This window comes from Ranitomeya imitator, chromosome 1 (assembly GCF_032444005.1).
Source record: "Ranitomeya imitator isolate aRanImi1 chromosome 1, aRanImi1.pri, whole genome shotgun sequence".
Lineage (NCBI taxonomy): Eukaryota > Metazoa > Chordata > Amphibia > Anura > Dendrobatidae > Ranitomeya > Ranitomeya imitator.
Genome location: NC_091282.1, coordinates 824,209,511 through 824,234,132, shown reverse-complemented (window position 1 = coordinate 824,234,132; position 24,622 = coordinate 824,209,511).

The following is a 24,622-nucleotide window of genomic DNA, read 5'->3' as shown; positions in this document are numbered from 1 at the left end:
CAGCGGCAGGGCACTGCCATGGGGGCGGCTTGTGCGCCGTCTTATGCTAATTTATTTTTGGGCTACTGGGAACGTGATATCTTCCAGGGCGGCGCACAAGCCGTCCCCTTTGTCCACCAAATCCTTGGATGGTACAGATATATAGATGATGTTTTGTTTATATGGCATGGCCCTGCCCATGAACTACAGGAATTTATGTCGGGATTGAACAACAACGGCTCCAACATCAAGCTCACATTTTCATATCATCAAAATAAGATTTCCTTTCTTGATATTACACTTAAGGTCCAGGAAAATGGAGAAATTCACACTGATCTGTTTCGTAAGGAAACTTCGGTAAACGCTCTTCTTCATTCCACCTCATCTCATCCCCCCTCCACGATAAGAGCCATCCCTACAGGGCAGTTTCTTCGGGTTCGAAGGATCTGTTCCTCTGAGACATCTTTTGAGAGGGAAGCCGTGGACCTTGGGGAACGATTCCGTCAAAGAGGATATAGCGGACGGTCTATAAGGAGGGGATACGTGAGAGCTAAACACACAAATAGAAATGATCTTCTGGTTGATAAGGATAAAATTGGGAGAACAACATGGGATAATCAACCTAGGTTTATATCTACCTACAATCATAGGTGGGAAGAGATGAGGAAAGTGCTGTCTAAACACTGGTCTGTTCTAACAACTGATCCTGTACTTAAGAATTGTTTATCATCACGACCTCTCATGACAGCCCGTAGGTGTAATAATGTCAAGGACATTCTAGTACACAGTCACTACGTGGCTAAAACCCAAGATCCATTTAAAGCTGGGAAACAAAGAAATGGTTTCTTTCCATGTGGTGACTGCCTGGCGTGCAGAAACATGGTCAGATCCTTGACATTTACCTCATCTGATGGTGCACGTGAATTCAGAATCAAGGACCATATAACCTGTAGCACGACCTTTGTCGTATATTATGCGACTTGTACGTGCAACCTAATCTACATCGGCCTTACATCAAGAGAGCTATGTGTTCGTGTACGCGAACACGTACGTGACATTAAAGCAGCCAGAGAGGTGGAAGATATTGACAATCTGAAACCAATTCCGAAACATTTTCGGAGATACCATAAATGTAATCCCAGGGATCTTAAGGTATGTGGAATAGAGAGGATCCACACTGGCATAAGAGGTGGTGATGCTAAACAAAAACTGGCCCAACGCGAATGTCGCTGGATTGCAATTTTACACACACTTGCTCCAGCAGGCCTGAACGAACAGCTTAGTTTTAGTTCCTTTTTATAGTTTCATGTCTCCGGTTGTTTTTATTTTTTATTTCGTATGTTTTTGTTATTGGTGTTGTGTCTTGTTTTGATTTTTAGTCATTATTTTTTGCTCATTGTTGGTTTTTTCTTTCATAATCTTTGTAGCCTCAAAATTTACAATATGTAAATATTACAATATATAAACAAAACAGTCATGTGACTGTTTGTATTTGCAGCACAGCTCCACCGTGCGCATGTCGACTGACGTCCTGATCTCGGGGCATTGTGGGCGGCGCCGGCTGATGACGCGAGCGGCTCAGTGACGTCATTGCGACGGAACTGGCCGCGGCGCCATTTTGGGTGCCGCCCGGCGATGCGGTTCCCGTTCGGACGCGCTGTGACATGCGCCGCTTCAGGTGGTAGCAAATTGAGCTGATTGAGCACATTTATATGGCACACATTAGACAAGTAGCAACATCGCCCCCTGACGAAGCCGACGCGAAACGCGCGTTGGGGCCACCACGTGGGTCATCCTGGTTACCTGCTTTGGGTAAGGTTTAAAGAATTATCTTTATGGTATTTTCCCGTTGTGACTTCTTTTTGGCTGGTGGTGACTGACCGGACACAGTGGTCATGTAGTCGATGCGCAAGGCTACCTAGATGTAATTAGAGCTGTGAAGCAAAAACATATGGGGATACCTTCTTTATATATTTTTGACCTTGTTACCAACTATTATATGGCACTATGCACTTTATTAGTATTGTATGGGTACCAGGATCACCTACGTGGCGTTTAATTCCATCGTATGCTACCATTCACCTTTCTTTTTAGTCATATGATATATTTAATAAAATCATGTTTTTTGTATGTTTAGTGTATATTTCTGGCCATGGTGGCCAAACATTGCTGAGAATAAAAATTGTTTTTGGACTATAACTCCATTGGTTCTTCCTTTTTGCTAACAGTCATTATATGTGGGGGGCTGCCTTTTCCTTTGGGGTATTTCTCTGAGGCAAGTCAGGCTTGTTTTTCTATCTTCAGGCTAGTCAGCTCCTCAGGCTGTGCCGAGTTGCATAGGTAGTGTCAGGTGCAATCCACAGCTGCCTTTAGTTGTGTTTAGGTTAGGTTCAGGTATTGCGGTCTACAGAGATTCCACGTCTCAGAGCTCGTTCTATTGTTTTTGGGCTATTGTCAGATCACTGTATGTGCTCTGATTGCTGGCACACTGTGTCACTGGATTGCCTACATAACAAGGTCCTACATGTTCATGCATTCTTTACCTTTCCTGTGTGCATTTTCTGGATGGTACTATGTTACCCCCTACTACACAGATGCTGTTATATCCTTTTCTACGCATAAGCGCAGTTGAAATTTAGCTCATTTGCCTTTATACGGTTCGCTGGCATCTGGGGGGGGTGTTTTCTCATCACAATAATTGGTAATGCGCCTTGCACTATTTGTTACTCTTTTTTTTTATATAAACGTGAATCAAATCGATTTGATCATACCTCTGTACAAACTACTTTGCTGGTTTGACGTACTCTGACCACTTTATTTATGTATGTCATGATCTCTTCTTGTGTTCAGGGAGTCTATCGTTCACCGTCACCATGGCTACTCCCATTATGCAGACCTTTTGCTTACATCGTTGCATGCGCATGCGCAGTTTATACTTCCTTTTCTGCAGCCGTTCGGCAATCGGGAAGAACATCTTCCTACCATGGCAACAGGTATTATCAGCGTGCCGGCGCCACTCTTTCACCTTCCGCGCATGCGCACATTCACTTGCATATCGCTCTTCTGTGTCCATTAATGTGACGTACTCTTATGCAGCCCATGCTGCCCGCCTCGGCGTCCCGGAAGCTCATATCCTGGCCTCTCAGGTAACACTACTACAGATGCATTTTATTTACTTTGATTGTTGTGTATATATAATGTTGACCTAACAGATCGGATCTTCAGCCCCTGACGAAGCCACCTAGCGGTGGCGATACGCGTCGGGCACTTCCACAGGCTCCCTCACCACATGGTTGTCTAAGTATCGCTCCACCAGGCCTTGTACTATGGTCTATGGGTATGCTTCTCTGGTCATATACATATTTAGCTCACTCATTTTGTGTGGGCTATGAATTTGCTCCCATGGGTCTCGCCTCATTAGAGACTATTGGCCTTTACATTCATTGAAGCCCCCACTATTTATGGCTTGTATATAGGATACAGATAGTTTATTGCTATTACGTTGTTCTTATTCTGACACTATTATATGTGTTGCTCTATAATAGCCATTTATTGATATTTGTCATTCTATGTACTTTGCATGGTTTATTAATCCAGCCTTACATATACTTTTGATACTGTGACACCTTGGGTAGGGGCCTTTTGGCTCTATTTTGTGCCATATGTGTAGTGATTATGTCATGTTTATGACTTTTTAAATGTTTTATGTGTTTTGGTCTGCTTTGTACTTTAATAAAATATTTTGAATATTTAAGGTGATCCCTGGCTTTGGTCAATAGCTTTCTTCTTTTGTTTATCCTTTGTATTTGTTATATAGACCTCAGGTGTATCCCTGTGTTACTGTGTTTGGCCCTCTATTGATTTCTCACGCCAGATGAGATCACATGTCGCGATGCCCAAAGTTTTGAACACCCACGGTCACACAAAGGAGATGGTGGGAAAGTGTCACAAGAGGTGGACGATGATGAGACAAAATTGCCAGAAAGTCAGGAGGAGGAGCAGGGTGCGGATGTGGAAGATGAGGTGGTGGATGAAATAGTGACTGACCTAACCTGGCAGGAGGACATGCAGCGCGAGGACAGCAGCACCCATGGGGAAGGAGGCTTATTGTCCTAAGAGGCAGGAAGAAGCAGTGTGGTGGCCACAGAAAGAAGGTGTGCATCCGTTCCCCTTAACACCAACATGAGGAAAGTTGCCATTCCAAATGTTAGATCTTCCCAAGTCTGGTTATTTTTTAAAGACTCTGCCGATTTCCCCAAACAGGCCATTTGCAGCACCTGCCATGCCCGCATCAGCAGGGGTAGAAAAACTACCAGTCTGACCACCACCAGCATGATCAGGCACATGGCAGCAAAGCACCCGACTTTGTGGGTCGAACCCCAGGCTCCAGGAACACTGTCTGCAGGTGACACCACTGCTTCTTCCACTGTTTTGCATAGAAGCCAAACACCAGTCCACCGTGCATGTGAAGATGCCTCTGGCCCTGCACCTGTTGTTACCCACAGTCAAGCAGCACCATCATCAAACCTGTTAACGTCCTTGTCCCACACATCCTTCAGTTGTCTATACCCCAGTCATTGGAACGGAAGCAGAAATACCAGGCCAACGCCCCACAGGCCACAGTACTAAATTTTAACATTTCTCATCTGATTGCGCTCAAAATGTTGCCTTTTAGGCTACTTGAGATGGAATCTTTCCGCAGCCTGATGGCGGCTGCCGTCCCAAGGTACTCGGTCCCCAGTTGCCACTATTTCTCCCGGTGTGCCATACAGGCATTACACCAGCATGTGTCCCACAACATTACCCGTGCCCTCAACAATGCTGTTACAGGGAAAGTCCACCTAACCACAGACACGTGGACAAGTGCTTGTGGCCAGGGATGGTACATCTCACTGACGGCACACTGGGTTAACATAGTGGAAGCCGGGACCCAGTCAAACCTTGGGATGGAACACATCCTCCCCACGCTGAGGATTGCGGGCCCTAAGTCAATCAGGGTTGCCCCCACAGTCTACAGCTCCTGCACCTTCTCCTCTTCCTCCTCCTCTTCAGCCTTTATCTGTGAAATGAACACATCAGTCAGAAGCTGGAAGCACTGCAGCACTGCCTCAGCCAAGCAGCAACAGGCTGTGCTGAAGCTAATCTGCTTAGGTGACAAACTGCACAATGCTGAAGAGGTGTGGACAGCGCTGAAAGATCAGTCAGATATTTGGATGACATCGCTGAACCTACAGCCAGGCATGGTCGTGTGTGACAATGGCCATAACCTGGTGGCAGCTCTGAGGCAAGGTGAGCTCACACACGTACCTTACCTGACCCATGCGCTTAACTTCGTGGTTCAAAGTTTTCTGAACAGCTACCCTGAGCTGCTGGATCTGCTAGTGAAAGTACGCCATCTGTCTGCTCATTTTAGAAAGTCAGCTACTGCTTCAGCCGCCCTTACTGTGCTTCAGCAGCATTTGAAACTTCCGGCTCACCGACTGGTGTGTGATGTCCCCACGCGTTGGAACTCTACACTGCATATGTTGGAAAGGATTTGTGAGCAGAAGATGGCAGTTGTTGACTACCAACATCAACAAGGCCATCGATATTCAGTTCAGACTCCACACATAAGACCTCAGGAGTGGACATGGATATCAGACATACCATCCTCCAAAACTTTGAGGACTGCACCAAGATGGTGAGCGGCGATGATGCCATAATTAGCGTCACCATCCCGCTACTCTGCATTCTGAAACCACCTCTGCTCGCAATTAAAGAGGATGCATTGCAGGCAAAGCATGAGGACATGGAGCAAGGAACCATACAGGGGGATTAAATTCTGCCAAGCCTCATGTCTTCCCAATGTGGATTGGTAGACAATGAGGAGGAGGAAGAACAGGAGCTACTTTCATGCGCTATAGATGATACTACAAGCACAGCTGTCATACCGTCTGTTCAGCAAGGGTGGCCTGAGGACAGGGAGGAGGAGGATGACAGATGATGAGGAGGAGGAGAACAGCATGGTCAGTTATCCTGTTGGTGAGGACACGGAAGTCTTGCTTGTTAGTAGAAGAAACAAATAGCTGGCACACGACTGATACTTGGATATGTGGTGCTAGTGAATGGAATCTGAGATCCCATACATACAGAAAGTCGATAATCACTGCACTCATAACCGGAAGAATTTTGCTTCAAGTGAAAATATTTATTTATAGGTGATAAGAGACAGGCAATTTGACATTTTGGCCACGGCGTGGCCTTGATCACAGTGTCACATTACATTAGTGCGTCAACAATCGTACTTGTACATTCTCATCAGGGAAAGAGGCATATTGATAGGTATGTCCACACAGGATGAAGCATATGCCGAGGTTGTGGTATGCTCAATAGTGGTTGTACACGTTAAATGGGGATAACAGTAAAGCCGTAGTGCAGAACGTTCAATATGCTCCTATAGGTCCGGAAATGCTCCAGTGATTATCGACTTTTTGCCTATTAGTAGTCTGGCACGCATGGCTGACTTTATATTGCGCAGAGTTTCACATGACCCTCGCATTATAAACTGAGGTGACATTCATTACTGGTTGGTGACATTTCTAGACCCATGCTACAAGGAGGACTTTCAATCTCTTCTTCCAGAGGCAGACAAGTGTACTGAAATGGTGCAGTGCCAGAGGGCCAGACTTCAGAGTTTGCTGTACAACCAAGGAGTACAGGCGAGAGAGACAGAAGTACAATCCAGCACAGGCAGGGGAACAATTGCAGAGTTCTGGGACAGTTTTCTCAGACTCTCCCATTGTGCTGAAACTGAGGCAAGGGGGTGCTGTCACAAGAAATACAATGTTTGGAAAGATGCTGAGTGGGGTTGAGTGAAACGGATCGACACATTCAAAAATCGCCGACTTTTGGCAAAGTCGGGTTTCGTGAAACCCGATCCTAGTGTGGGATCGGCCATGAGGTCGGCGATCTTCGCGCCAAAGTCGCGTTTCGTATGATGTTTTCAGCACCATTTTTCAGCCAATGAAGGAGGACGCAGAGTGTGGGCAGCGTGATGACATAGGTCTTGGTCCCCACCATCTTAGAGAAGGGCATGACAGTGATTGGCTTGCTTTCTGCGGTGTCACAGGGGCTATAAAGGGGCGTGCACGCCGACCGCCATCTTACTTCTGCCGATCGTAGCAAAGGTAGAAGTTGCTGCAGCTGCATCAGAAGAAGGGATATAGTTAGGGAGGTAGGAATAAGCCCCAAAACTGCTTGTGCTGTAGCGATTTCCACTGTCCAACACCACTTTTTCTTTGCAGGGACAGTGGAGTTTATATTTTTGTGCATCAGCTCTGTAGCTTATTAGGCTGCCTTATAAGGCTCCCTGATAGCTGCATTGCTGTTTGTACGCCGCTGTGCAAAGCAACTGCTTTTTTAAAAGCAAAAATCCTGTTGCTCCTTTCTGCACATTTATCTTGTTTATCTGTCCACACTTTTGTGTGCAGCAGTCCTTTTTATTGCTGCCATACTTGTCCTGAGATCAATGTAGGGACATTGAAATTGTACTACAGTCCTTGTATTTTTTGATTTATCTCCCAGCCACGTTCTGCCACTTACATTGTGTGGTGTTATACACCGGGCCTGAGTTTTGGTACAGTCTCCCCCCCAAAAAAAGGGAGATTTAAATTGTCACAAAGTGGATCTACGTCAGTTCTGTTTGTTTGTCGTAGATCAGCCAGCCACGTTCTGCCACTTACATTGTGTAGTGTTATACACTGGGCCTGAGTTTTGGTGCAGTCACCCCCCCAAAAAAGGGAGATTTAAATTGTCACAAAGTGGATCTACGTCAGTTCTGTTTGTTTGTCGTAGATCAGCCAGCCACGTTCTGCCACTTACATTGTGTAGTGTTATACACTGGGCCTGAGTTTTGGTGCAGTCCCCCCCCAAAAAAGGGAGATTTAAATTGTCACTAAGTGGATCTACGTCAGTTCTGTTAGTTTGTCGTATATCTTCCAGCCACGTTCTGCCACTTACATTGTGTAGTGTTATACACTGTGCCTGAGGTTTGGTGCAGTCTCCCCCCAAAAAAGGAGATTTAAATTGTCACAAAGTGGATCTACGTCAGTTCTGTTTGTCATATATCTTCCAGCCACGTTCTGCCACTTACATTGTGTAGTGTTATACACTGTGCCTGAGTTTTGGTGCAGTCTTCCCCCAAAAAAGGAGATTTAAATTGTCACAAAGTGGATCTACGTCAGTTCTGTTAGTTTGTCGTATATCTTCCAGCCACATTTTGCCACTTACATTGTGTAGTGTTATACACCGGGCCTGAGTTTTGGTTCAGTCTCCCCCCCAAAAAAGGGGAGATTTAAATTCTCAACATGTTTATATACACATTCTATCTTGTTTTACAGTACCATATAATGGTTGTTATTTTGGTTAGATTTTCCCAAAAATGAGGAAGTCTGGTGAAAGAGGCCGTGGGCGGTCGTTGCCAGCTGGTAATGATGGTGGTGGTGGAGCATCTGGTGGTAGTGGGAAAAGCAAATTAGCACCAAAGGCTCGAGGTGTTGAGCCAGCATCATCATCTGGCTACACTAGGCCTCGAAGGCTCCCTTATCTGGGAGTAGGAAAACAGCTTTTAAAGCTTGAGCAGCAGGAAAAAGTTTGAGCTTTCCTTGCTGACTCAGCCTCTAGCTCTTTTGCCTCCTCTTCTGAAAGTTCGAAATATAAAAGCAGCGAGTCGTCAGTGGATGCTCCCGGTCAGGAACAAGTCGCTTCCTTTGTGTCCTTCACCTAAACCAAAAGTGAAGGATGCGGCAGGCGACACTACAGATTACTCCATGGAGCTCTTTACACATACCATGCCTGGGTTAGAAAGAGAAATTGTTAACAGCCCATTACAAGAAGAATCGGACATGGAGTGCATTGATGCACAGCCACAGCTAGATTATTATTACAACAAAACCAGAGAACATGTTTTGAAGAGAGAAAGGGGCCTATTAGCGCTAAATAGTGGTAAGAGACCCACAGCCAAAAGGGAAGGCAACCCACTCCATAATAATAATAGAGATGAAGAGAACAAGGAGTTTCACGGGTACAAAAATATGTAATTTTTTAAATATACAAAATAGTCATAAACAAATGTCAAATATACAAAAAGTTATATTTCAAAGACGTAAGTAAAAGTGCATAAGGGTGATATGAAGGAACAGGTATCCACCAGTGTGCAGTGCCCAAAATGTAGACCAGTCTGAAATAATCAGCGAGCTGGTAATATCAGTAGCCGCAAGTCGCCGCCGTAATAGCAAGTACAATAAGGTGACACAAAGTCCCCAATATAAAATACATATGATGCGACGCTTACCGCTAAGATTGAGGGCAGTAGAGCACACCGGGCTGGAACCAGATTAGGTCTTTCATCCTGTGCGGCGTCAGCTGATCCCTAATCGCTGTGGCATGCGCTTAGGGATCAGCTGATGCCGCACAGTCTGAAGAAGGTGGAAGGAGATGAGTTAGAGGCGAAGATATACACAGCGCATGCCCATGAATCCCAGCCCCGCAGTGTGAATAAATCAGAAGACACTGTGGGATGGGATCTCGGGCAGCACGGCCGCACAGGCGCAGTCAGCCTAACATCAAATGCAGTCAGAGGACGGGCAGCGCTAACTGCGCATGGCCAAGGGATAACATAACAGCTCAGGCTCCGGGACAAATTCAAACAACGCTCAGGAGGCAGCGCACGGCGCCAAGGGGGTATGAATGATGGCTGTGCCGCATCTGATTAGGAAGGAAAGTCCCGCCTCCGGGTCAATTTCACGGTATGAGGGGGAACATTTTATAAGTGTTTACTTCAGCATGTGCAAGGAGCATAACAAAAAGAGCCACCTTTTCCATCTGCAGCATTAGTGCTGCACAAGGTGGCTCTTTCAGTTACAAACGCCTGGGGGGGTTACAGGTTCCCTTTCAACTTGCTCCAATTAGGCCTCAGCCTACACTCTGTTTCTCCAGTAATCCCTGGGCTCCAACACCACCAGTTGCTGCTCGGAAGTGCCGTCTGCACAGTCAACACATGCTCCAGTGTTTTGGGGTTCAGCAACGTCAGCTGATCCCCAGCTGTGTGTGCGGCAATTTCTCCTGCTCCCTCCACATTGACACCACTACAGATTTTAAACTTGTTTTGATTAGACCTAAGCCTACACTCTGTTTCTCCTGTAATCACTGGGCTCCAACACCGCCAGTTGCTGCTCAGAAGTGTCTTTGGCGTGGGTACTCCCTCCTTCCCAGCCTGGTTCCAGCATGCCAGCTGTTTCCAGGTAGTGTCAAGGTCACTTTGCCTCCAATACGTTGTCCTGTTGGCTTGCGGTCGGGTTAGCCAACTCTATGGTGCCTGCAGTTTAGGTGCTTCCTATGTGGGCTATGAGGACTGGGAATCAAGGCTGGTTTTGTAGTGCCAATAGGACAAGCTCCCCTGGTAACTCCGGCCGGCTCGCGGCCTAGCAATTTTTTTTTCATTTGGATGTTCTGCTGCCTATCTGAGTTCCAGCACCATTAGCTGGTTCTTTGGAAGTCAATCTTGAATAAGTCCCCCTGGGTTCCAGTACCGTCAGCTGGTTCCAGGCAGAGCCTTTAGCTTAGGTGCCTCCTTCTTGGTATCTGAGTTCCACCAACGTCTGGTGGTCCTTGGTAGTGCTTTCTGGCATGGGTACCTCCTGCTTAGTAACTGGGTTCCAGTACCATCAGCTGGTCCTCGGTAGTTCCATTGGCTCTTGTACCTTCTGCTCCCCATCCTGGTTCCAGTACCGTCAGCTGGTTCCAGGCAGAGCCTTTGGCTTAGATGCCTCATTCTCGGTATCCGAGTTCCACCAACGTCTGGTGGTCCTTGGTAGTGCTTTCTGGCATGGTACCTCCTGTTTAGTAACCGGGTTCCAGTACCGTCAGCTGGTCCTCGGTAGTTCCATTGGCTCTTGTACCTTCTGCTACATTTCCAAGTTGAAGCTTGCTACCCATCCAAGTTCCAGTACCGTCAGCTGGTTCTCGACAGTGACTTTGGCTCTTGTACCTTCTGCTCCCCATCGTGGTTCCAGTACCGTCAGCTGGTTCCAGGCAGAGCCTTTGGCTTAGGAGCCTCCTTCTCGGTATCCGAGTTCCACCAATGTCTGGTGGCCTTGGTAGTGCTTTCTGGCACGGATACCTCCTGCTTAGTAACCGGGTTCCAGTACCGTCAGCTGGTTCTCGGCAGTTCCTCAGCCTTCTTGCACCTTCTGCTACATTTCCAAGTTGAAGCTTTTTGAAATTGTTTTTGGTAATCTCTCTGGATCTCCCTGATGGCGACCCTAAAGACGATTAACCCCTGAAGACCACCCCAAAGAAGATGACGATCCCGGAGACGACGACCCCGGAGATGACGACCCTGGAGACGATGACCCTGAAGACCACCCTGAAGAAGACGACCATGAAGACGGCGACCCTGGAGACAATGACCCTGAAGACCACCCCGAAGAAGACCAAGAAGCAGAAGAACAAGAAGCTGCAGAACAAAAAACAGAAGAACATTAAGCATAAGACTAAAAATTAGAGCAAAAGATATTATCTAATTTATCAGCAGAAAAAGACTAAGCAGTGTATGGGGGTGAGTCCGTTCCTTCTCGTGGTGCCCCTGGAAAAAACCTGCTGCTGCAGGCCAAACTGAACGCGGACAAATCCTGTTGTAAATCTTTTGTGACAGGCAGAATGGAAGGTGTAATCTTCAAACTTTTAGAGATAGCAACTACAGGCCTGTCACAAATAAGAATATGATGAAGAAGAAGAATATGACGAAGATGAAGAAGTAGAATATGAAGAAGAATAATAGTTGAATAAGAAGAATATGAAGAATGTAAAAAAAAAGAATAATAGGAAGAAGGTGACGAAGAAGATGAATAAGGTGAAGAAGAAGTTGATGAAAAAGATGCTGCTGCTGAGAATGATGAAGAAAGTGTGGGAGAAGTAAAAAAGAAGGTGAAGAGCATGGAAGTAGTGAAACATAAATATCTGACAAAATATAAAAATCTAAACATAGTCAATATCTTTGTAATTCCGAACGTCAAATAATTTCTGCTATTCCATTTGATTGGGCTAAACCTCTATGCCTTTAATGTCTCCTCCACCTCCCCCAATACATTCTACATTATTCTTAGTTGTTTTCCTTCATGTAGAATTAACCAACAATTAAAGAAAGGGTTTATTTTAATTCCGATATTTTTGTCTCATTGACTTGCATTGGTTTCCGGTATCGGTATCGGCGATATCCGATATTTTTTTAGATATCTGCCGATCCAATCCGATACCGATATTTTCGGATATTGGAAGGTATCGCTCAACACTAGCTAAAAGTTAACCAGCAATTTCTCTTTTTTCCAACAAAATTTACAAAACTATTTTTTTAGGGACCACCTTACATTTGAAGTGAGCTTGAGGGGTCTATATGATAGAAAATACCACCATTCTAAAAATTGCTCCATTCAAGGTGCTCAAAACCACATTCAAAAAGTTTATTAACCCTTCAGGTGCTTCCAGGGTTTTAGACAAAGTGGGGCCCTAGGCAAAATTCAAAGTGGGGCCCCAGATTCTGAAACATTCCACTAACAACCACATTACAGTCAAATCAGTGCATTGAAGTGAGTTTTGAACGATATATTTGCACATCTTTAACACCTAAACAACTGTCATTTCTATTCTGCATTTTATTCTGGTACGTGTCACACGGACACCACATGGACACTGCATGGACAGCACACTGATGGTGCACACCTACACATGGATGCCACACAGCTCCCACAAGTGTTTCACACGGATACACAACCCTGATCACACTGGTACTGATTTTTCCAATACCGGTAAAATTAGGCCGTTTGAAGGTAGCTTAATTCTGATCCTATCTAGGGGTCTTTAGCATTATCCAGATGGCTTTCAGCTTCAATTCCTGGTCTAAACATGCAGCATTAAAAGCATACAGCTGCAAGTTTGGGTCATAAGACTCAAAATCGAATCAGAAACTGTGAACATAAAGCTACAAAAATACGGACAAGCTATGCTAAAATCGGAATGCTAAAATCGTGTTCTCAAGTTTAAAAGTTAACCTGTATTCAAGGGATAACTTTCCGATCGCTTGTGATCTTGCCACTGTGGCCTCCACCAATTCCAAGAATCAGGACTTTGAAGAACCCTGGATTGAATGAAGCGGAGGTTGATAATGCACACTAATGCGCCACTCAGTCTAATAGGATATCAGTCAAGCACTGCTCTCAGCAATCTCTGGTTCTCCCATTAAGGGCTCATACCCATATGTGTGGAAAAAAAGTTCCGATATCAGGATCGAAAAAGTGGATGAGTGTCATGCGAGTACAATGAGATTTTCACACCTAAAATACGATTTACATCCAATTGCAGTGCAATTGTTATCCGATTACAATGCGATTTTAACATGAGCTTTTACATGCAGCAATTCTCTGTCATTTACACATCGTTTTCAAAGAAAATTTTCATCAAAACACACGCGCACACACTCACACACACACGCACACACATATACGGTATATATATATATTTTTGATGGAGAGATAGAAGAAAAGCTGTCAATTCATGTGCCGTGTAGAGTAAAATCACACTGATAGGTTAGAATAGATATATACACATAGAATACATAGATATAAAGATGTCAGTGACACACACATATCTATCTACATGGCTGCCATCAAGGCATTACAGCCCTGACTGGAGTATGGGGCGCGGTGGGCAGAGGGGGCCCGCATCAGGCCCCGTATCATCTGCCCATCGGGCCCGGTCAGGGCCCCAGCGGCAGGCTTCTGACAGTACACTGAACCTGCGTCTGAGACGCAGGTTCAGGGTCCTCTGTTGCCTTGCGGGCCCATCCGGCCCCGCAAGGCAACAGTTAAATCTGACAGCCAATCAAAGGTTGGTAGCTGACGTCAGCGGGCACATCGCCGGCGTATGACATCATCGTCATTTGCCGGCGAGTCCGCGCTGAAATGCCCGGGATGGATGTCGCCGCTGGACAGCAGCCAGGTAAAGTTTTTGTTTTACTGAATGAGGCAAGCCCGGGGCAAGATAAAGACAGGAGGGAAGGATGGGGGACACAGGGGCAGGGAAAGAAAAGAACACAGGGGGCAGGAATGAAATCAGGGGGGCAGGAATAAAAACACTGGAGGCAGGAATGGAAACACTGGGGGCAGGAATGGAAACACTGGGGGCAGGAATGAAAACACAGGGGGCAGGAATGGAAACACCACAGGGGGAAGGAATGAAAACACTGGGGGCAGGGATAAAAACACTGGGGGCAGGAATGAAAACACTGGGGCAGGAATGAAAACACCACAGGGGGCAGGAATGGAAACACCACAGGGGAGCAGAAATGAAAACACTGGGGGCAGGAATCGAAACACCACAGGGGGCAGGAATGGAAACACCACAGGGGAGCAGAAATGAAAACACTGGGGGCAGGAATCGAAACACCACAGGGAGCAGGAATGAAAACAACAGGGGGTAGGAATGAAAACAACACAGGGGAACAGAATGTGTTCACGGGGCAGAATGTGAGACACAGGGGGCAGGTATGGAAACTACTCAGGGGGGCAGAATGTGTGACAGGTGGCAGGATGTGAGACCCGGGCAGAATTTGTGACAGGGGCAGGATGTGAGACACAGTGGGCAGAATGAGACACAGGGCAGGATGTGAGATAGGGGGGCAGGATGTGAGACGAGGCAGGATATGAGACACGGGGCAGAATGTGAGACACGGGGGCAGAATTTTGGACACAGGGGGCAGAATGTGAGACATGGGGCAGGATGTGAGATGGGGCAGGATGTGAGACAGGGGGGCAGGATGCGAGACGGGGGCAGAATGTGAGACACAGGGGCAGAATGTGAGACACGGGGCAGAATGTGAGACACGGGGGCAGAATGTGAGACATGGGGCAGAATGTGAGACACAGGGGGCAGGATGTGAGACAGGATGGAGACAGATGGGGCAGGATGGAGACAGATGGGGCAGGATCATGGTGCAGGATCACGGGGCAGGATGGATACGATGGAGACAGATGGGGCGGCAGGATAATGGGACAGATGGGTCAGGATCATGGGACAGATGGGGCAGGATGGGGAGATCATATGGGGCAGAATGGATACTCATGAGGGCAGGATGGGAGAACATAAGGCTGGAGCCAGGAATGAGATACACGGGGCCAGGATGCAGATATTATTACCATAGGGGCTAATTAAGGGATATTATTACTGCAGTGATGTATTTATTTTATTTTTTGATGATTCTGTTTTAAATAGGGGGCGGTCCTGTTACTGTGCAGAGCGACACTAGGCCACCTTTTTTTCTTCATCTGGTGTAGTATAGAAGACGGGAAAAAATTAAGCAATGTGTTCTGCAAGCGGAGCTCTACATAACTATGTTATTTCCTGCAGACACGTGCCCTGGCTGGAAGAAGTTATGGCGGTCTGTGCTGGAAGAAGATGGAAAGTGAGGCTGAAGGATTTCACCAAGAGATGTCACTGGTGAGTTAGTGTGTTACCTGTACACAGACGCTGCATACTAAGTACAGATCTCCTGTGTATAAAGGAACTTATGGTGATAGTATTGTGATTTTTTATTATTAATGATCAGTATTGCAGTATTCAGTCACTATGCAGTGGTAATATGTTGGCCGGCCAAGGTGTGGCGGTATTTGTCCTTTGTATGTGCTATTATTTGGTCACTGTGGTAGTAATATGTGGTCTAGTCATGGTGTGGTGGTAGTTGTCCCTTGTATGTGGTATTATTGGTCACCATGTGGTGGTAATATGTGATCTGGACATGGTGTGTTGGTATTTGTTTCTTGTATGTAGTATTATAGGTCACTATGTGGTAGTAATATGGTGTCTGATCATGGTGTGGCGGTTATTTTCCTTGTTTGTGATATTATTGGTAATTTAAAAATTGAAAAATAAACAAAACTATGCCTAAATTGTATTTGATATTTTAACAAATGTTTAGTAAGTTATAGTAGAGTAGGGTCCAGCCAGAAGAGTCTACCTTGTCTTGGTGGTGGATTAAAAAATCTTTTGGCCAAAACAAAAGCTGCTGGCCATGTATGTGGTGATGGGAACTGTAAATGTGTGATTGGTAAGGATGTGGTGAAGAAGTGGAATTTTTGCAAGAGAGGGCAGTGGGACTGTGGATGGTACGAGGGATGGAGGCGGGGCTGGGGTGCAGCCTGGGCGGAGTCTCAAGGGGGGCCCCAAAAATTTTGCCAGTATGGGGCCCCGAAATTCCTAGTGGCAGCCCTGTCTATATATATATATTTGTCTAAGGCATACTTCCGTCTGTTTGTATGTTTGTCTGTAACTAACTTCTGTAACGGAAATCCCATGTCACTGATTGGTCACAGCTGGCAGGGCACGACCAATCAGTGACAGGCTTAGTCCGGCCGCGAATTAGCCCCTCCCTACTCTCCTCAAGTCAGTGCCCCCTCCCTACTCCCCTCCAGTCAGTGCCAGTGTGTCGCCCCATCCCGGACCAACTTTTTACTATTGATGCTGCCTATGAAGCATCAAAAGTAAAAAGACATGTTAAAAATAATAACAAAAATAAAAAATTGTGCTATTCTCACCTTCCGCCGTTTACCGATGCGCGTGATGCTGCCGCCAGCTTCGTTTTCCAGTGATGCATTGCGAAATTACCCAGATGACCGCTAAGTCATCTGGATAATTTCACAATCCATCACTGGGAACGGAAGCTGGCGGCAGCATTGCGCGCATCGGGACAGCTTCGATGGACGCCGGAGGGTAAGTATATAACAATTTTTTTTTTTTAACAGGGATATGGTGCCCACACTGCTATATACTGCGTGGGCTGTGTTATATACTGCGTGGGCTGTGTTATATACTCCGTGCGCTGTGTTATATACTACGTGGGCTGTGCTATATATTACATGAGCTATGTTATATACTGCGGGGCTTGTGTTATATACTACGTGGACTGTGTTATATACTACGTGGGCTGTGCTATATATTACGTGGGCTGTGTTATATACTGCCTGGCTGCTATATACTACGTGGGCAGTGTTATATACTGCGTGGGCTGTGTTACATACTACGTGGCCTTTGTTATATACTGTGTGGGCTGTGCTATATACTACATGGCTGTGCTATATACTATGTGGCTGTCTGTGTTACATGGGCTGTGCTATATACTATGTGGCTGCTATATACTATGTGGCTGCTATATACTATGTGGCAATCCTATATACTACGTGGCTGTGCTATATACTACATGGCTGCGTTATATACTAAGTGGCTGTGCTAAGCGCAACGTACATACATACATACATATTCTAGAATACCCGATGCGTTAGAATCGAACCACCATCTAGTATAAATATATATATACAGTCATGGCCAAAAGTATTAACACCCCTGCAATTCGGTCAGATAATACTCAGTTTCTTCCTGAAAATGATTTCAATCACAAATTCTTTGGTATTTTTATCTTCATTTAATTTGTATTAAATGAAAAAAATACAAAAGGAATTGTCCTAAAGCCAAATTGGATATAATTCCACACCAAACATAAAAAAGCGGGTGGACAAAAGTATTGGCACCGTTCGCAAAATCATGTGATGCTTCCCTAATTTGTGTAATTAACAGCACCTGTAACTTACCTGTGGCACCTAACAGGTGTTGGCAATAACTAAATCACACTTGCAGCCAGTTGACATGGATTAAAGTTGACTCAACCTCTGTCCTGTGTCCTTGTGTGTACCACATTGAGCATGGAGAAAAGAAAGAAGACCAAAGAACCGTCTGAGGACTTGAGAAACCAAATTGTGAGGAAGCATGAGCAATCTCAAGGCTACAAGTCCATCTCCAAAGACCTGAATGTTCCTGTGTCTACCGTGTGCAGTGTCATCAAGAAGTTTAAAGCTCATGGCACTGTGGCTAACCTCCCTAGATGTGGATGGAAAAGAAAAATTGACAAGAGATTTCAACGCAAGATTGTGCGGATGTTGGATAAAGAACCTCGACTAACATCCAAAGAAGTTCAAGCTGCCCTGCAGTCCGAGGGTACAACAATGTCAACCCGTACTATCCATCGGCGTCTGAATGAAAAGTGACTGTATGGTGGGAGACCCAGGAAGACCCCACTTGTTACCCCGAGACATAAAAAAGCCAGGCTGGAGTTTGCCAAAACTTACTTGAAAAAGCCTAAAATGTTTTGGAAGAATGTTCTCTGGTCACATGAGACAAAAGTAGACCTTTTTGGGCAAAGGCATCAACATAGAGTTTACTGGAGAAAAAAAGAGTCATTCAAAAAAAAGAACACGGTCCCTATAGTCAAATATGGCGGAGGTTCTCTGATGTTTTGGGGTTGCTTTGCTGCCTCTGGCACTGGACTGCTTGACCGTGTGCATGGTATTATGAAGTCTGAAGACTACCAACAAATTTTGCAGCATAATGTAGGGCCCAGTGTGAGAAAGCTGGGTCTCCCTCAGAGGTCATGGGTCTTCCAGCAGGACAATGACCCAAAACACACTTCAAATAGCACTAGAAAATGGTTTGAGAGAAAGCACTGGAGACTTCTAAGGTGGCCAGCAATGAGTTCAGACCTGAATCCCATAGAACACCTGTGGAGATATCTAAAAATGGCAGTTTGGAGAAGGCACCCTTCACATATCAGTGACCTGGAGCAGTTTGCCAAAGAAGAATTCCAGCAGAGCATTGTAAGAAACTCATTGATGGTTACCGGAAGCAGTTGGTCGCAGTTATTTTGGCTAAAGGTTGTGCAACCAAGTATTAGGCTGAGGGTGCCAATACTTTTGTCTGGCCCATTTTTGGAGTTTTGTGTGAAATGATCAATGTTTTGCCTTTTGCTTCATTCTCTTTTGTGTTTTTTCATTTAAGACAAATTAGATGAAGATAATAATACCAAATAATTTGTGTTTCCAATCATTTTCAGGAAGAAACGGAGTATTATCTGACAGAATTGCAGGGGTGTCAATACTTTTGGCCATGACTGTATATATATATATATTACATAGATGGATAGAAAAAAAGCTGGTAATCTGCCGTGTTCTGTAAAATCACTGCAGGAGCCGACAGGATAGAAGAGATGGATTACATACAGTAAATACAAATAGAATAGGTAGATATATAGATGTCAGTGACAAATACCATTAGTACAATGTGTGTGCAAATTACTGGACATGTATTTAATAAAAGATTATTTTTTGGAAAAAAATGGCGTGGACTCCCACGCAATTTTTGTAACCAGCAGAAGGAAAGCCGACGGCTGGGAGCAGATGTTGGTAAAATATTTGAAGGGTTTCTGAGGGATGTTATTCTGGATTATCTCAATGAGAATAACTGTTTAACTCCATATCAGCATGGGTTTATGAGAAATCGCTCCTGTCAAACCAATCTAATCAGTTTTTATGAAGAGGTAAGCTATAGACTGGACCACGGTGAGTCATTGGACGTGGTATATCTCGATTTTTCCAAAGCGTTTGATACCGTGCCGCACAAGAGGTTGGTACACAAAATGAGAATGCTTGGTCTGGGGGAAAATGTGTGTAAATGGGTTAGTAACTGGCTTAGTGATAGAAAGCAGAGGGTGGTTATAAATGGTATAGTCTCTAACTGGGTCGCTGTGACCAGTGGGGTACCGCAGGGGTCAGTATTGGGACCTGTTCTCTTCAACATATTCATTAATGATCTGGTAGAAGGTTTACACAGTAAAATATCGATATTTGCAGATGATACAAAACTATGTAAAGCAGTTAATACAAGAGAAGATAGTATTCTGCTACAGATGGATCTGGATAAGTTGGAAACTTGGGCTGAAAGGTGGCAGATGAGGTTTAACAATGATAAATGTAAGGTTATACACATGGGAAGAAGGAATCAATGTCACCATTACACACTGAATGGGAAACCACTGGGTAAATCTGACAGGGAGAAGGACTTGGGGATCCTAGTTAATGATAAACTTACCTGGAGCAGCCAGTGCCAGGCAGCAGCTGCCAAGGCAAACAGGATCATGGGGTGCATTAAAAGAGGTCTGGATACACATGATGAGAGCATTATACTGCCTCTGTACAAATCCCTAGTTAGACCGCACATGGAGTACTGTGTCCAGTTTTGGGCACCGGTGCTCAGGAAGGATATAATGGAACTAGAGAGAGTACAAAGGAGGGCAACAAAATTAATAAAGGGGATGGGAGAACTACAATACCCAGATAGATTAGCGAAATTAGGATTATTTAGTCTAGAAAAAAGACGACTGAGGGGCGATCTAATAACCATGTATAAGTATATAAGGGGACAATACAAATATCTCGCTGAGGATCTGTTTATACCAAGGAAGGTGACGGGCACAAGGGGGCATTCTTTGCGTCTGGAGGAGAGAAGGTTTTTCCACCAACATAGAAGAGGATTCTTTACTGTTAGGGCAGTGAGAATCTGGAATTGCTTGCCTGAGGAGGTGGTGATGGCGAACTCAGTCGAGGGGTTCAAGAGAGGCCTGGATGTCTTCCTGGAGCAGAACAATATTGTATCATACAATAATTAGGTTCTGTAGAAGGACGTAGATCTGGGTATTTATTATGATGGAATATAGGCTGAACTGGATGGACAAATGTCTTTTTTCGGCCTTACTAACTATGTTACTATGTTACTATGTTACTATGTTTATAGCCTGGGAAGGGGGTAATATCCATGGAGCTTCCCAGGCTATTAATATCAGCTCACTGCGAGTTCACTGTTGTGAAATTCTCCTGTTGAACTCACCTCTGCACCGTGCGACTTTCTCACGTGCTAGCGAGGATCTCACCAAGGTCACCGTAGTTCATCCCGGCTGGGAATGGATCCTCAGTGATGTCACTATTAGTCACTGATGCTGCGCTATAAGCAGCTCATTCATCAGTGGTTCTCAGCCTGGACGGTTTCGTCTTGGCACCGTCCAAGTTGAAAACTATTTCTCCCATAGACATGGATTACAGCGTGGGACACAATGACTGATAGGCATAGTATATTGTTGTTTTTTTATTTTAGTTTTATTACTGGAGATCGAGAGCTTTGGTGGAATTAGGTGTGGTCGTAAGTATGGTTTAATTAAGAACATTAAAGGTGTCTTTGTCATTCTTTCATTAAAGGACTTAATTCTGGATGTCTGTGTTTTCTTACAATGTGACTATGGGGTTAGTAATGGTTGAGTTTGGTTGACGCCTCTCCATTACTATCCTTGGGGTTTGATGTCACCTGACAATACAAAGGTGACATCAACCCCACAACTATCACCCCACTTACCACCGCTACACGGCAAGTGGGAAGACCGAGGCTAAGTGCCAGAATTAGCACATCTCTACGATGTGCCTTTTCTGGGGTCGCTGAGAGCTGATGTTTTTAGCCTACAGGGGCCAGTATCCATGGCCCCTCCCTAAGGCTATTAATATCAGCCCGCAGCTCTCTGCATAGCCTTTGCTGGTAATTAATTATAGGGGGACTCTACATAATTTTAGTTTTTTTTTAGGGTCCCCCATTTTAATAGCTAGTAAAGGCTAATTATACAGCTGTGAACTGATATTAATAGTCTGGGAAGCTCCATGGGTATTACCCATTTCCCATGCTATAAACATCTGCCCCCAGCTGTTGGTTTTCCCTCCCTGGTTACGAAAATTGCGCAGGAGCCCACGCCATTTTTTTTTAAATAATCTTTTATTAATTACATACATGTCCAGTAATTTGCACACACACTGCACTAATTGTATTTGTCACTGACATCTACAGTATATATCTGCCTATTATATGGGTATTTACTATATGTAATCCATGTCTTCTACCCTGTCGGCTCCTGCAGTGATTTTACAGAAGATGGCAGATGAATTACCGGCTTTTCTTCCATTTATCTATCTATATTATATATATACACATACATATTATAAGCCGGATTACGTACCGGTAATGCTCTTTTAATGAGCACCCACATGAGAGAGAGGGATCCGCCCATAGGAACAGGAAACCTACAGAATAAAAGGAGGCGGTCCCCTCTCCTCCTCAGTTTAGTTTACAGAGTATAAAAAGGGAACCGCAAAAGTGTTAGTATTCATTCTTATTCAGTAACATAAAATTCTTAACCCTATACAACCATTACTTTTTTGAACTTAAAGGAAAGAACTACACAGAATTTAGGGAGGGTAATACATGGGTGCTGTCGTGGACTCATTAAAAGAGCATTACCGGTACGTAATCCGGCTTTTTACTCTTCGTCACGACAGCACCCACATGAGAGATTTTCAGAGATTCATTATTTGGGTGGGGTTACTGTACTAAGAACAGCTCTACCAAAGGTCAAATCAGAGGAAGCAGAAAGGTCAAGTCTGTAATGGTTGTAAAAGGTAGAAGGTGTGGACCAGGTTGCGGCCTTACATATCATATGGATCGGTACATCCGCATGTTCTGCCCAAGAGGAAGCCATCGCCCGCGTGGAATGCGCTTTTATCCCCACTGGCGGGATTTCACCTCTCGATGTGTAGGCCAGACAGATAGCTTCTCTGATCCATCGAGAAATGGTAGCCTTTGTGACCCCATGTCCTTTCTTGCGGCCCTGAAAGGAGACAAGCAGAGCCCTACTCTGCCTCCATGTCTGAGACTTCTCTAAATACGTCAGGATGGCTCTTCTGACATCTAAGGTGTGCAACTTATGTTGTTCTGGGGTTACAGGTGTATTAAAAAAGGAAGGCAGAATTATTTCCTGAGATCTGTGGTAGATGGATGCTACCTTAGGGAGGTATGAGGGATCAGGTTTTAAGACAATTCTATCCTGAAATACCATTAAGAAAGGTGGGTCTACCGATAGGGCCTGGATGTCACTAACCCTTCTAGCTGAGGTTAGGGCTACTAATAAGGCGACTTTGTATGTTAGGACCTTTAGAGGTATGGCATCTAGTGGCTCAAATGGGGAGTCAGTTAAGGCTTCTAAGACTAAATTCAAATCCCACGGAGGTTAACGGGGAATATGGACCGGATTGGAACGTTCACAGGATTTAATAAATCTGGAGACCCACTTGTTAGCTGCTATGTTGTCTCCATACAAGGCTCCTAAAGCTGAGACTTGAACCTTTAGAGTGTTTACCGATAAACCTAATTCTCTACCTTTTTGTAGGAACTCTAGAATCGGAACTATCGGAATTTGCCTAGAGAACGGTCTTGTATGAAAATCTAAGAACTTTTTCCATACCCTACTGTATAATAGGGTGGTAGATCTTTTCCTACTCAACATCAGGGTGTTAACTAGTTGTTCTGAGAACCCTCTTGACTTTAATAACTGCCTCTCAAATTCCATGCCGTCAAGTGAAGACCTTTCACTTGCGGGTGGAAAAAAGGGCCCTGAGACAGCAGTTCCTTGTGTAAAGGAAGGATCCATGGATCGCATAGAGACATGCTCTGGAGACATGAGAACCATGGTCTTTTTGGCCAGAAGGGCGCAATCAGGATTACTCTGGCTTGGTCCCTCCTGATCTTCCTGATCACTAGAGGTATCAGAGACATTGGAGGGAAGGCGTATGCTAGCTTGAAGCTCCAAGGATGGTGAAGAGAGTCCAACATGTCTGGGTGATCCATGAGGTTCAGGGAAGCAAATCTCTTTACCTGTCTGTTGCCTCTTGTGGCAAACAGATCTATTTGGGGTATGCCCCATGCTTTTGCTATCATGTTGAATATGTCCTTGTTTAAAGACCACTCTCCTTGTCGTAGCCTGTTTCGACTGAGGTAGTCCGCTTTGATGTTTTCTGCCCCCTTGATGTGCAGGGCTGTTAAGGATGGAAGATGAAACTCTGCCAACTGGAGGATGTTTGCTGCTACGTTCATCAGGGTTCCTGATCGCGTACCTCCCTGACGGTTTATGTACGCCACTGCGGTGGAATTGTCCGACAGAACTCTCACATGCATTCCCTGAACCTGTGGGAGAAAATGACTTAGGGCATATTCTACTGCTTTTAACTCTTTCCAGTTTGAAGAACACTCCAGCTCTGCCTGATTCCAGGTGTTTTGGATCAGACTATCTCCCATATGTGCGCCCCAACCCACAGGGCTGGCGTCAGTGATAATTGTTTTAGAAGGATTTATCATCCATGGTACACCCCCTGAAAGGTGATCCATGTCTAACCACCAGCTTAGGGATTCAATTACGTCACTGGAAAGAGTAATTTTAGTCTCTAAATGTCGTACTTCCTTTTGGATAGACAATATTTCATACTGCAATTGACGGGTATGATATTGAGCCCACAACACAGCTGGTATACATGAGGACAGTGATCCTAGTAAGGACATGGCCTTCCTCAGGGTCATGCAGGGTTTTGACATTGCCTCTGACGCCTTTGATTGTATAATTATTCTTTTTGAATGTGGCAGAAAACTTCTCTGACTTACTGAATCTAGTTGAATTCCCAGAAATATCTGGATGGTGTCTGGATTCAACCTGGATTTTTCGTAATTCACGATCCAACCTAGATCCTGCAAGGATGAGATCGCATTAGACAACCGCATTTCACATTGGGATATGGAATTTCCGATAACAAGAAAATCATCCAAGTAGGGTATTATTAGAGTGTTCTGCTGGCGTAAGTGAGCCATCACT